A 14,930-nucleotide genomic window follows, 5' to 3' on the forward strand; every position below is an offset into this window, starting at 1 on the left:
TTCCTGATAATAATCAAGTTTGTACCAAATGTCATCAATTGGTATTTAATTTGGGACATCTTGTCATTTGCTCATGATTGTAGTTTGTTGTTCAAAGTTGCATTCTTGATTCAATTGATTTTTGTGGTGATTGATATTTATGTTTCTTTTTTGACATTGTAAACTACATCTGAGTAGTTTAGGGAGTACTTGTGATCTTCTTGTATGTTTATATCGTGAAGAAATCCATTTTATTAAGCCTCTCTAGTCTTGTTTCCTTGTCTAGTGTTTTATTTGTTTCCCTTGTAGGTCGTTGTAGGTATATTGTTTCTTCTTGTCTACATTGAGTTTGAAATATAAAACTTAATTTTGATTTAAACTTGTTGCTTAGCCACGTGTGATACACCATTATTCATGATTTACTTTCGAAGCCTTGGTTTTAAGTTTTTGAGTGCTTGTTGGTGCTCTTGTTTTGGCATTGTTTGAGTTACTTTTTCATTTTTGAGGTTTTTTTGTGGATCAGAATCTTTTGTTGATTTAATGAATTTTAGAGTGAATATTGAGAGTGAATGTGAGGTTTTTTGTCACTTTGAAAAAGGAAATATACTCTTTACCATTTCTCAGTGAATATACATCGAAATTGGAAGTGAAAAATTGTGCTTCATATAGTTTGTATTAGTATTGGTCTTGAGTCCTTTCATACCATCTCAATTGCACTCCATTACCCCTAAGTAAACAATATCCATAGAATAAAGTGCTAATAAAATTAACTAGACCTTTTAGTTATAGCAAAGCAATAGTGGCTTAAGGTTGTAGAGCCTTGGAGGAGAGTTTGGAGAGGAAACTCTTTAAGGCTATCAAACTGAAACTAGAACTATTAAAGAGTGTAAATCCATTGTCACAAATATGTAATTGGGAAAATTCCTCTCACACAGGAGTCAAGCACATGGTCACATAGGGAGTTTGAGGGTAACATCGCCACTCGCAGGCTATTGGTATTCGTGAATTGTGCACGTTACATGGAGACCTCCTTGAGAGGCATATGACTTACTTTGAGTAATCCCTTTGGAGGTTTTAGGGTTAGATACCTTTCATATGCATATGTTCCAATGACATGTGTCCCCCGAGTTGTTTGAATGTTAAGTGGTAACCTTAGTGGTATATCTAATAGGGATCTTACCTAGGTGACTATGGCTGGGAAGTCCCCGTGGTACATGAGGTAGATGTGGACGTTAATCACCATATTAGTGCTCTTGGAGGATGACGCTAATCCTCATCAAGGTTGTAACAACCCCTGGGTAATTTTCCATGTAAATAAAAAATATAAGATAGAGGTCATTCGACATGTATTCTAAGATGAATGGTGGAAAAATATTATAGTGGGGATCACTTTCGATTTATTTATGGCTAAGGAAATTGGTAAAGGAAAAGTGGCAACAATTGGCATTTTATTTATGAAAATAAAGGAAAATAGGAGAAAAGGAAGGTGAAGAGACATAGATTTACGTGCTAAGGAAATTAGAGGAAAAATGAATAAAATAAAGGCCTCAATGATAAAATGGCTTTTGAGGATCAGTTGTTAGATTTTGTCAGTTCAATTTTGGAGCTCACATTTCATTCTTTCATTCTCTCATACTCTTGCACACTTAGGGTATTCTTGGAGAACTTTGGCATACATTCGATTTGGAGAAAGAAGGCTAAAGAAAACAGGGAAGCACAAGGGAATTATTGGATCAACATCTACAGCTGGATTGCTTTGCAGGTAATAGGTTGCATGTGTGATTTCCTTGCCAATTTTTGGATGAATGATATATGCATGTCATTTTCTGGTTATGTGTTGCCATTGGCATTGATATTTTTATTGATTGACTATTGTTTTAGCCTTGCCTTTCCATTTCGAGGATAACCATGGTGTTATGTATTTTACCACTAGTTATTTTTATTTTTATTTTTTTATTATTGGTGCTCATGTTCCTTATGGATGTGGGTTGGAAAAATTTCTTTGGAAGCCCTCAAATAACTTGGGTTGAGTTACTAGTCCCAGAGCCTAGGTTGGGACAAACTCTATGGAGTCCTTGGTGGCTTAAGTCACTAGTCCCTAGAGTTAGGTTGGATAAGCGCTTTGGAGCCTTATAAGGCTATGGGTTGAGTTACTAGTTCCTGGAGCCCTAGAAAACTTGGGTAGAGACCGATTTGGTTGATGTTAGTGATTTCTGGACCGTGGAGATGGAATCACTGTGGTTGAGGGTTGAGGTGGTTTAGCCTCTAGAATCCTTGGTTGGTTTTGTTTGGGTTTAATCCATGAGATTCCCCATTCATGCTTGGAATATAACGTCGAGGTGATTGGATGAAAGAGAGATTTGGTTTAGCCCAATCTATGGTCAGGTGGTACGTGGAAGTCCCCAACTTGGTTGGAATTTCCGTATGTTAATATGATGTATTTTCTTATTTCAATGTATGAGCACATGTATTGATTATGTTGGTGATATTATGGCTAAGTTTGCATCATTTCTATGTTATTTATTTGTTGGTTGTATGTTGTTTATATGATGTATAGTATCTATGGCTCTTGACATGTATTAATGGATATATGAATGGTTGATGAATGCATATACTAACAAGTGTTATTGCAACTATATAGAGAGGGCTTAAAGCCTTCTTATTGATTCTCAAGTGAAGACTATCAGTTTATGATTAGATATGCATTCATGACCTGTAGCTTACATGTTTGCCATATGTTTGATGAAATGTCTAGTGTGTCCTAACAAATCTAGGTTATGTTTTGGCTCCAAGTTTGAATGATTAACATTGTATTTATGAGAAATATTATTCTAGAAAGTTACAGGAAATTTTAGGTAGTGGTATGGAGACTAGCCTAGAAAAGTGGCTCAAATCCCAGGGCCGTAGGCACAAAACTATAGATTTGGGCCCATAACCACATGGATCAAGGCTTGTGAGGGCGTTTGGAGGCTCACAACCGCATGCAGGTAGTTTTGGAGGTGAAATTATAGGTCTAGGTCAATGAAGCAAGGTTTCAACTCAGGGATTGACCACCTTGGGTGTTCCTTCAGCTCATGGGTGATATGTAGTCCCTATAGGATGTCAGTTTGTGGTCAATTTGTAGGACCCACTTCCTTAACTAGAACTAGGTGGTTGGGTTAGGTCGTAATGACACTCGTCTCATGGTTACCTTGGCAAGCTCATCAATTTGGGTAAATGTGGGGAGGGGGTGGTTATAGTGTGGTATCTAATATCACATGGTGGGTTTTGTTCTCTTTGGGCGGTATCTAATACCACAGGGTGGTATTAGAGCTTCCAAGTTCAAACACTTGGACTGGATGGGCAAAATGTATATAGTTATACATGCATAGTAGGTCAAACATGCATTGTGGTGGTCATTGGGTAGGTTTTATCATCATGATACTATTGGTATGTTATGATACTAATATGTTGGTTGGGATGGAGTAGGAGATGAAAATTATCAAAGAAATATTGCAACACTGGACCTCAGGGTAAGAACATATCGTCATACAGGTTTAAATATATTGGGCATGTAGGTATGATGGTTAATTGTTTTTATATGCATTATGGTTATATACGTGCTTGTCATTCTATTATTGTTGTGGTTACATGCATGATAGATGTTAGTTACTTAGTGCAGTCATATGCATGTGCATTGATTAGTCATGCATGGCAGTTAACTTGTTGTTATATGCATTATGGTCATACACATAATGATTATGGTCATTTCATTTAAGATCTTGATGTTAAATGTATCGTGCTAATCTAGATTGACCTGTGCAGATGGTTATGGTTATGATATTAAGGTATGAGTTGATATGCTTGTGATATTGTGTCATACTAATGTGGACTGACTTGTGTAGATGTGATATCCTACCTTGAGATACATCGAGGTATGAGGTTGATTATGTCATCTATTTGGTTTATCTAACATGGTTTGTTTGCAGGAAATAAAATATTAGAGATGAAGAGCAGAGTAGTGGAATACACGTCTCCCCTCAGAGGCTTGACATGAAATCTACGAAATGGAAAAGTGGTATGATTATGTGGCATGTTTTTGGGTACAAAATGTATGAGAAATGAAAATCAAGTTTTGGAAAGTGTGGTTAAATTTAGTATAGCTTTGGAGATCCCATTGGATATCAGGCCCTTATAGCAGTTTCCTCCTTCTACCTTAGTGTGGACCATCGATAGTAAGGGGATTATGTTATAGGTTGTTTGAATGTTGGATAGCTTGCAAGATATGAGTATGTGTCTATAAGATTGCATGAATGAATGATCTTCTTTTAAGACAATTGTAATAACACAAGATGTGTTGAGAAAGTTGATATGAACTTGAGTTCAAGTGGGTACTAGTTACAATATTATGACTAATGAATGTGAGTTGATTGCAGATTATGACATGGAAGTTCGTCTTGGTAAAGGATGATTTCAAATTAATAGACATGATGTCTTGATATTTGGAACATGTCACTGGCATGTGTGAACAGTGGCAGGGAAACATGCTTGGTATTAGAATGACAAGGTAATAGTTGATTTATTTATATAACTAATAGCTTGGTGATGTGATAGAATATAATAAGACTCAATTGCAACAAGGAAAGAGGTAAATAAAGGAATTGGGTGAGAATTCCTTTAGTTATGTTTGGAAACCAATATTTCAAATGAATGAGTGCTTTTCATGAATACAGAAAGTCTTCCTAACCTTGATTTTTTCTAACATTATGTGGACATGTGTTATATTCATGAACATGTAATTGATAGGTATAACAATTGTTTCTCAGTTATGGCTGGATTCGTCAAGGAATTGGAGTCCCTTGAGAGATGATATATGTGCATCTTTAGTTATAGGTTAGCGTGTTGGGTACAACAAGGTAAGGTAACCGATATATTTTTATGTTTATTTATGCATTGAAAGTTGCATGTTTATGGCAGTATGATGCAAGGGATTGCATCGCAAAATATTCTGCCATGAAATCCTGAAGAAGGATTGGATTGAGCTTTCCCTTGGAAGAATTGGGAACCCATGGGGTTGACTCATGGTGTCTATTGAATTTTCTATTCTTTTAGTGCTTTGTGATATTTTTACACTTGATATGCAAATTTGTTTATGTTTGGTGCATGGTCGTGCCACTTGGTTTGTGTTGTCGAATTGCTATTGGTTTTTTGTGGTCTTCTTCTTGCTTGCTTCTTGTTCTTTCCTTTTATGTTTTGAGGGTCTTGGGAATTGGTCGGGGAAAGAGGAAAGCTAATGGAGCTCAGGAGGAGTTGAATGAAACCCAACAAGTAATGTAAGACCCAGATGAAGTCCAGTGCACGAGTAAAGGGAAGCTAAAGGCAAGAACATGGTAGTCGATTGAGATTGTTAGGTCCATTGGGGTAAATGGACGGTGGCAGAACAATCATGAGAAAGGTGACAAGAAAGGTAAATTAAATGGATTTGAGGCATCAAAGGCCTTGGTTATGTTGGGAATTTTTGTTCTCATTGTTGTGCATGTTGTCCATCGATAAAGGGAGTTCTCTTTAGCTTGACATTATGAGCACTAGTAATTATGTTGTGATGATGATTATGTTGATGTATGTATATGTATATATGTATGTATTCATGTTGTTGTCTCACAGGGTCATAAGGGATCATTCTTATGGATGAATGATTGCTTATGTAGGTGAATGGCATGAAGAGGTTCCTAGTATCGAGGGGGAAAAATATCCCTAACAAATCTACGATTTCAGTGTCATGTGGATATGAATTGATATTATTTTCTTATACTATGCTTATGTTTATTCTATGGTAGGTAATGTTGAGGGATACATCAGCAGAATGAAAAATGTGTGATCTGTAGCATGTTGGGGCAAACATGGATAGTGGAAAGAGCCACAGACTCAAAATTTGTATTATGGATGCACGTAGTAAGGCGTGGGAAAGACACTAGAAGTAAGGTTGCTTGGTAGAGATAGTGTGGTCTATGGATGTGCTGTACTGCTGCTATGTACATGTTATACATGTGGTTTTGTGTACATGTTGTACACGTGGTGCTATGCACATGTTGTGGAGTTGGTGTTGTGTACATATTTTACATGTTGTATTGCGTACATGTGGTGTCATGCAGATGTTTTGTGGGTGGTGTTGTGTATATATTGTACATTTGGTGTTGTGTATATGTTGTACATGTGGTTTTGTGTACACGATGTGAAAATAGTGTTGTGCACATGTGGTGTTGTGTACGTATTGTACATGTGGTGTTGTGTACATGTTGTATAGGTGGTTTTTTATATATGTGGTGCTATTTACATGTTGTACATGGGGTGTTGTGTACGTGTTATACATGGGTTATTGTGTACATGTGGTGTTGTGTACATGTACATGTTTTGTTGTGTACATGTGGTACCATGTTATTGGTATTATGTATTCGTGGTATTGTGACATGTGTATTCATTGTGTTGTACATCAGGTGTAGGTGTATGTGTTTTGTTGTACACTAGATGCAGGCGCATGTATTGTGTGGTACGCCATGTGTTATTTTATGTGTGTGATGTACATTGCGTGTATGTGTACATGATTGAAGAAAAGAGAAAGAACTGGGTGCTTGTCGGGTGTGGAAACTAATCCACTGTGTGTATCATTATTTTATTTTAGTTTTAATTATGCACATAATCTATGATTTTGATTTATGACATTTTATTTTTGAGCTAACCAAATGTGATACATTTATACATGATGATTTGATCCAAGAGCTAATTTGACTTGTCGTGACAAGAAGTAAATAGAATTGCAAGTGTACCTTATTGACGGGCCACCAATGAGGTACGATTTGAATTTATTTCAATTCATTTGAATCTAATGACAATTATGTGCTTGGTACAGGAAATTATCGAGAATTTCTAGTTTGGGTGGTTGGAACTGGCTGCAATAATTTTTGTAGCAGCACAAAAAAAGAATTGCAACATGCAACAGCATGTTGGTAAAGTATTCAGGAGCAGGGCCATTGTGGGACACTGGTACCCAATAGTTTCCATCAATTTCCATCAGCATATTATCACCGGTATGATGGTTTTGAGGTAGGGATATGCCTTGGTTTTGGGACCTTCTGATGCGAGGAAACCTTGCAAAGGGATGGATCGCCCGAGGGACTATTTAGAAAAGAAGGGGATGCCAACGAGACTTGGAAGGCATGTGACTTCACAGAAGGGGGTGACCAGATAACTAGAAGTATTGTGTAGCATAGAGGGTAAGGCTAGGGAATTAATTTTTTTTGGTCATTAGCATTTCGATATGGAATCAAAAGAACATTGGGAGTGTGATGTGAACAATGAGTCGGTAATTGTTCACTGAGAAAACAAGTAGCACAAGGATCATAACACTGGAAATTGGATACAGTTTTGACTTTAGCAGTGGATTTTGGACTTATTGGGAAGGCGGTGAATCCTAGTACTACTTTTGAGGGTGGAGGCAAAATCCTATGGATTCCCTTCTTAACTATTTCAAGCACTTTATCCTTTTAGTTGATTGTTAGAATAAATGTGGATATGTATATGTTTATATTATTGTAAATACACTGTCGAGATGTCATAATAAAGGTCCATAAATAGTATAATTATTTTTGGGTTGAAGAAAATTTGCATGAGTGTATATGTGGTTGTTATTTTAAATACTATAATGAGGTGTGCTATAAAGCTCTGGGGAATAATATGCTTGTCATGTTTTCAGCAGTGGTCAGTGTAAATACTGCAATGAACTAGGTTATAAAGCTCCACAGTAAGTATGTTTTTTTCTCAACAATTTGTTGGTCATATGTGTCATAGAACACCAAGGACGGTGTTCCCCTAAGGGGGAGGGGTTTGTAAGAGCCCCTGGTTGATTTTCCATGTAAATAAAAAGTATAAGACCATGATCACGCGACACATATTCCAAGCTTAATGGTGTGAAGATATTATAGTGGGAATCACTTTCAGTTTATTTATGGCTAATGAAATTAGAAAATGAATTACCGAAGGAAAGGTGGAAATAATTGGATTTCTATTTATGAAAATAAACAAAAATAGGAGCAAAGAAAGGAGAAGAGACACAAATTTGCATGCTAAGGAAATTAGAGGGAAAATGAAGGAAAATGAAGAAAATAAAGGCCTCAATGATAAAAATGCTTCTGAGGATCAGTTGCTAGATTTTGTTAGTGGATATTTTGTCAGATCATTTTTGGAGCTCTCATTTCATTCCCTCATTCTCTAATACTCTTACACACTTATATTATTCTTGGATCACTTTGGCATACATTGGATTTGGAGAAATAAGGTAAAGGAAAGTAGAAAAGCACAAGGGAACAATTGGATTTCTTTGCAGGTAACAGGTTTCATGTGTGATTTCCTTACTGATTTTTGGATGCATGGTATATGAATGTGATTTTATGGATATTTGTTGTCATTTTCATGGATATTTTCCTAGATTGATAGTGGTTTTAGCCTTACCTTGCATTTTCCTGGATAACCATGGTGTTGTGGGTTTGTCCACTTGTTATTTTTATGATTGGTTCTCATGCTCCTTATGGATATGTGTTGGAACAAATGTTCTGGAAGCCATGTAACAACTTGGGTTGAGGTGCTAGTCCTAGAGCCTAGGTTCGTATAAAGGTTTTGAAGCACTTGTTGGGTTGAGCTACTAGTCCATTGAGTCGAGTTGGACAAATTCTTTGGAGTCTTGGAAGGTTGTGGGTTGAGTTATTAGTTCCAGGAGCCCTGGATAACTTGGGTAGACACTAATATGGTTGATGTTATTTATTTCTATACCGTGTAGGTGGAATCATTGTGGTTAAGGGTTGAGGTTGTTTGGCTCTAGAAGCCCTAGTTGATTCTCTTTTGGCTTAATCCATGATATCCCATATTCATGCTTGGAATATGGCATGGGGTTGATTGGATGAAACAGAGATTTGCTTTAGCCCATTCTTTAGTTGGGTGGTATGTGGAAGTCCCTAACTTGGTTGGACTTTTCATATGTTAATATGAGTTATTTTTCTATTGTGATATATGAGCATATGTATTGATTATGTTGGTGATATTATGGTTGAGTTGCCATGGTTTCTATGCTTATTATTTGCTCGTTATATGATGTATATTATCTATGACTCTTGGCATGTTTTGGTGGATATATGAATGGCTAATGAATGCATGGACTAACAAGTGTTATTGTAGCTAGCTAGAGAGGGATTAGAGCCTTCTTGTTGATTCTTAGGTGAAGACTATCAGTTTATGATTAGATATGCATTCATGAATTGTAGTTTACATGTTTGCCATATGTTTGACGAAATATCTTTTATGGATTAGGAATAGTTGGGTCAAGTTCTTGCTTGAGTTTTGAGCGATTAGCATTGTCATTACCCTTTATTACATTATGGAAAGTTTCAAGAAATTTTTGGAAGTGGCCTTGAGGGCAGCCTGAAAAGGTGGCACAGATCCTAGGACCACAAGCTTAGAGCATAAGATTTTAGGTCATAACCGATGGCATCTAGTCTTATGAGTGCATTTGGAGCCTCATAACCACATGCATGCCTTGTTGTGGGTACATTTGGGAGTTAGGTAAGAGAAACAATAGTTTCGGCTTAAGATCTAGTCATCAAAGTTGTGGACTGACGTATGAGGGATCTAGTGTTCCTAAGGGGTATTAGTATGTATCTAGATTGTAGGCCCCAGTTCCTTAACTAGAACTAGGAGGTTAGGTCATGTCATAGTGACACTCGTTTCGTGTTTACCCTGGCGAGCTTGTGAAATTGGGTAAATGTGGGAAGGGGCATTACAAAGGTCAGTTTCACTAGTTAAGGCTAATGTAAGGAGTTTGGGATAACTTGTTTTCTAGTCCTTTGTTAGTCCAAGAAAAGTGTGGATTTCATCACCTTCATAGTCTTGGCTTTCTAGAGGCAACTTTCAGTTGTTTTCTTGTTGTATCTCTTATGGATTTTTATAGTGTGTGCTAATTAGTATGAGTCTAGTTGGTCATATTTGTGTCTCAAATCAATTGGTTACATAATAAAATATATTCATTATGGCTGAAAAATTATTCGACATTCTCAAAGATTTTTGAACCAACCTCTTGAATTGGAAGTGATGAGCCCCAGAAATGGGTAACTATATGGGCTCATTTTGCCTAATATTCTCATTTAATCTGCCATTCTCCATAGTTTTATGCATGCTTTTTAATATATTTATGTTAATTGTGTGAATTGAAATAGTCACTTTACCACAAGGTCTAATACGTGCTTATTGTAGATTTTTGGACATTTTTGGGACCAATATCAGGCAATTATGAGTAGATTCGCAACCAAATACGAGGAAACAAGGTTGAGGATTTGTAGGAGGGATGTGTACTGCACTAAATGACCCCTTTCTCGAGTTCTCCACCATCAACTTGGAGTTCTACAGCCCACCAAAGATGATTTCAAGGGCAGCCGAGCAGGTCTAGTGAAGTGGCAGATTAACTACAGTTTTTGGCAGCCAAGCTCCTCAAGTTAAGGAGGACGATTGGGGGTCCTCGTATGCATAAGTAGTAAGGCTTCAAGCCTTGGTAGTTATTCATTTTGTTAGTCCATTTTCGCACTTTAGTGCAACTCTGTATCAACACATTTTCGAGCTTCTTCTTGTAGACAGTTTGTGGGATGTAACTATTATTTTTTTATTAATGAAGATGAATCTTGATTTGCACCAGCTCTAATATTTCTAGGAGGCTGTATCTCTTGGGGTTGGGCCAAACCCAAGTTCCAGTATCCCTATGTACTTTTATGTGTTTTTCTTGCATTCCTAGAATAATTTCTGTTATTTAGGGTAGAATCTTGCTTCATTACTTAGGTTGTTTTTGATGATTTGGATAGTTGTTCATGCTTCAGGTTGATTTGACAGTTTGGTAACAGAAAAGATCCATAAAAAGGCCACCAAACAGTCCTTGATCTCATTTCTCTCTCCTTGGGATCATCAATTGAGACCAAGGTACACTTGCTGCCATAAAAACATTGTTTTTGTCTTCTAATGCAATTGCTAGTGTTAGATTTTAAATTGGAAAAGTTGATATCAGTTGTGTCTTCATGTTCAGATCTGTTCTTGCTTAGTTTCCATAGCTCTCTTACATAATTTTCTGTTTATACGTTGTTGTTCATCATATTTCTGGTTTTTAAGAGTAGATTAGGTCAACGTAGATAGATCTCTGTTTTTTTTTTGTCTTTGTTTGGATCAGTTTTCGGAAAGTAATGTGCAGAACACCTGTAATACATCCCTACCTATCCTTCCTCCATCATGCAACCTATTCCAACCCCTCACTCAAGATTTCTTCCCTTCATTCGCCACACTTTCCCAACTAACCCTAATTTCTATATTTTTGTGCAACATTTCTTTTTTCATCCTTGAACAAATCCAACCATATTCATCACTCCTTAGCTTCATTTACCAGGTCCTACACCTCTTAACAACCTTATCCATCCTTCATTCCCACTTCCCCACTGTTTTTCCTCCATCAATCTTCAAAAAACCACTTTCGGCCTGTTCCTGTAGAATTTCCTGTAGATCCCTTGCAGCCTCCTGTAGAAGATAATGCGAGCAGTTTTTTCGAGATCTAAGCATTGTGGAAATCTCCAAAAGGGTAATAGGGACCCCTTAGGTCCTCTCCATGCCTTCCTAACCCCCTGCAATCACCCACTCCATTTTCTTTCGCCAATAAACCTCTGCACAGTCAAAAATAGTTAAAACACATGCATAATAATTTTTGCATAAAATTGCTCAAAAATACAAAAAGATGATTTTTCCATATTTCCTTTTAGAAGTAGCTTAAACACATGTATTTTACCTCTGCAATATTCCATGACATTCATTTCAATAGTTGTACGTTTCTTTTCTTGCACAAGTAGGGTTAGTCTCTAAAACTAGGGTTTGCTAGGGTTTGCATTTCCTTTCAGCTTTCATCTTCTTTCTGCAAGAAGACTAGCCTCTTTTGAGTTAGCCTTCATCCATCACAGTTAAAAGCTTCTTCTAAGAAATCATAGAAGTTGGCTTGAACTCCTAGAGAACTTGTGCCAGCTGATCAAGTGACAACCTGCAGTAAGAGCTAGTACTTGTGCATATAGCACCGTCGCTTCCAAGTTTGTTACGAACTACCGGGTTGATAAAAGTAAAGTAGGGAGTCCCAGGAGTTGCAGCATCATTGTTGAAATACTGGAGCTCACCATCTTTTTGGTGTCATTTCCAGGGAAGCGTCAGAGTATTTTGTGATTACTGCTTTTATTGTATTTTCTACTGCAAACATTCTGCTAAGTAGTTTATTTCAACAAGAGTAGAGTAGTTGTTTCCTTTCAATTCTACAATTTCAATTCAGCAAGTGTAGATTAGACATTTCCTACTTTCATTTCAATTCCGCAATTTCAATTCAGCAAGCATAGATTAGACATTTCCTGCTTTCATTTCAATTCCGCAATTTCATTTAAGCAAAATAGATTAGTCCTTTCCTGCTTTCATTTCAATTCTACATTTTCATTTCAGCAAGATAGATTTCAGTTAGTTGTAATTTGTTGTTCAATCTATTTTAGTTTTTGCAGGTACAAGCAGAAAAAAAAAACAACAAAAATCACACCATAAAAAGAGATTTCATTTCATGCCTCGTAGGTACAGAGACAATTCAGGAAAATTCCTACCCAACACCCCCACCACATCACTGAGTCACCCTTCTCTCTTCTTTGGTGGCAGTTATTCATAAGAACCTATAGGTGAACCTCTAGAGATACACGAAAATCCTATAACAGAATAAGAGCAAGAAACCATCCCTCTTGAGACCATGGCTGAAAACAGAAATGGTAGAGGAAATGGGGAGAGAGTAGAAGGTACCTTTCCCATCCGAGAAACCAATGGGGACACAAAAATGAAAAACATCAGTCCCTCAGCCTTACCTCACTTCCATGGATTGACTACTGAAGACCCTGATACCTTCTTGTTTGAATTTGTTGTCCTTTTTCGAACTTATGACTATGCAGAAGACGAGCAAGAGTTGAAACTCTTTCCTTCTACCCTCAAGGATGCAACACTTCGCTGGTTCATGGGGCTACCCAGAAACAGTATCACAACTTGGGCTCAAATGCAGCAAGCCTTTAACAACAAATACTGGGACTACTGTAGGTCAAAGGATACAAAAGAAGAAATCTTTCGAATGACCATGTGAAGTGATGAATCTTTAGAACTATTAAGAGAGGTTTCAACTCAGTTATAAAAGGGCTACGTGCACACTTGACCTCGAATCTCTAAAGTTGGTTTTGCTCAGAGGAGTCCCTGAAGACCTTCTAGATACCCTCCATTTGCTGGCTGGGGGGGACATCTACTAGCTTCCTTATGATGACATAAAGACTGTATTTTGAAACCATTCTAGGGCAGCCAAAAATAGAGGTACGGGAAGTCAACTCTTAGCGAGTACACCCTTATCTAGTTCATTCCTCAAAAACGAGTTTGCAAATTAGATGGAAGATTTCAAGAGCGAGATGAGACAAACAATTGCCATGCAAATGGATACCTTGCGAATCCAAAAGAAGCAAGAGCAACCGAGAGGGCTTTGGCCATCTTTTGTCCCAAGTGCACCAGAAAGCATCCTAGGAACGAATGTCCATTGCACTCTGTAGAAGTGTGTTTTGTCTGTGAAGAAGACCATCCTACAAATCAGTGCCTTGCATTGCCCAGATTTAAAGCTATGTACCAAGGGGTTGAAGGAGCTACTGAACCACTCTACTTCATGAACCAAAGGAGACCACATGGACCTTACCAGCAGGGAATGCAAGGGACATCCCAGACTTATTACAACCCCAATCAAGCCACTTCCATGCCTTCTTGGTCCCCCCCTGCTCATCCTTCCTAGTCCACGCCCCCTCCTTGGTCATATCCTCCTCAATACCATACTCAACCAACTGCTCACTCGTTTCATTCTCACACTCAACCACAACCTCAGTGGAATGCACCTCTTCAGGGGTGGAGGCCCCAATACAACTCTCCTCCCGCTCTTTTGCCTCCACCACCTGCTCAACCACAACCATTACCTCTTGCTCCTCCAAGACAACCCCAGATACCTGCTCAACTGAATCTGAACCCCAATAACAGATAGGCCCAACAGGTATATACTGGAGAAACCACATGCCCTACCTATGCTGTGGAGATTCAGGAGATCAACCTACGATCTGGGAAGGTCCTCCCAGATAGCTAACCTCCTCCTAAGGAGGACGAGGAAGAGAAACAGGAAAGTGAGCCCAAAGCCATTCCACCCTTTCCTGAGAGACTAATGGGAACCACGCAACCAAACCCAGAAGAAACTGAACTTCTGGGAGAACTTAAACAGTTATGTGTGAAAATACCACTTCTCCAGGCCATAAAAGATGTACCAATCTACAATAAGTGGATCAAAGAGAAGTGTTTCAGGCACCCAGGTAGGTGTAAGAGAGATGCCCCAACTATCAATGTCCTAGGAAAACTATCTGACCTGATGTTGCGACAAGTAATCTGTCCAAAATATTTGGACCCTGGGAGTCCTATAGTCCACGTCCACATAAATGGCACCATAATCCCCCACACTTTGATTGATCTAGGGGCTGCCATTAACGTAATGACCAGGGACACTATGCTCAAACTCAACCTTCAAAGGTCCCTAAGAAAGACGTCAATAGTACTACAGTTGGCGGACCGCTCCACTGTGACTCCTGAGGAAATTGTGGAAGATGTCATGGTCTCCATTGATTCGTGGGAGTACCCTGCTGACTTCTTGGTCCTTCAGCCAAAGGAAAAACTCACGGGGTATCCCCTCATCTTGGGAAGGCCTTGGTTAGCTACTGTAGATGCTTACATCAGTTGTTGGGCTGGGAGCATGACCATCAAGAATGGGCATATGTCGAAATAGCTAGTCCTATATCCTCCTGTCCAACCTTTGCTAGAAC

Source organism: Pinus tabuliformis, chromosome 4_2, assembly GCF_031772625.1.
Source record: "Pinus tabuliformis cultivar Carrire ecotype Pingquan chromosome 4_2, CPIR1, whole genome shotgun sequence".
Classification (NCBI taxonomy): Eukaryota; Viridiplantae; Streptophyta; class Pinopsida; order Pinales; family Pinaceae; genus Pinus; species Pinus tabuliformis.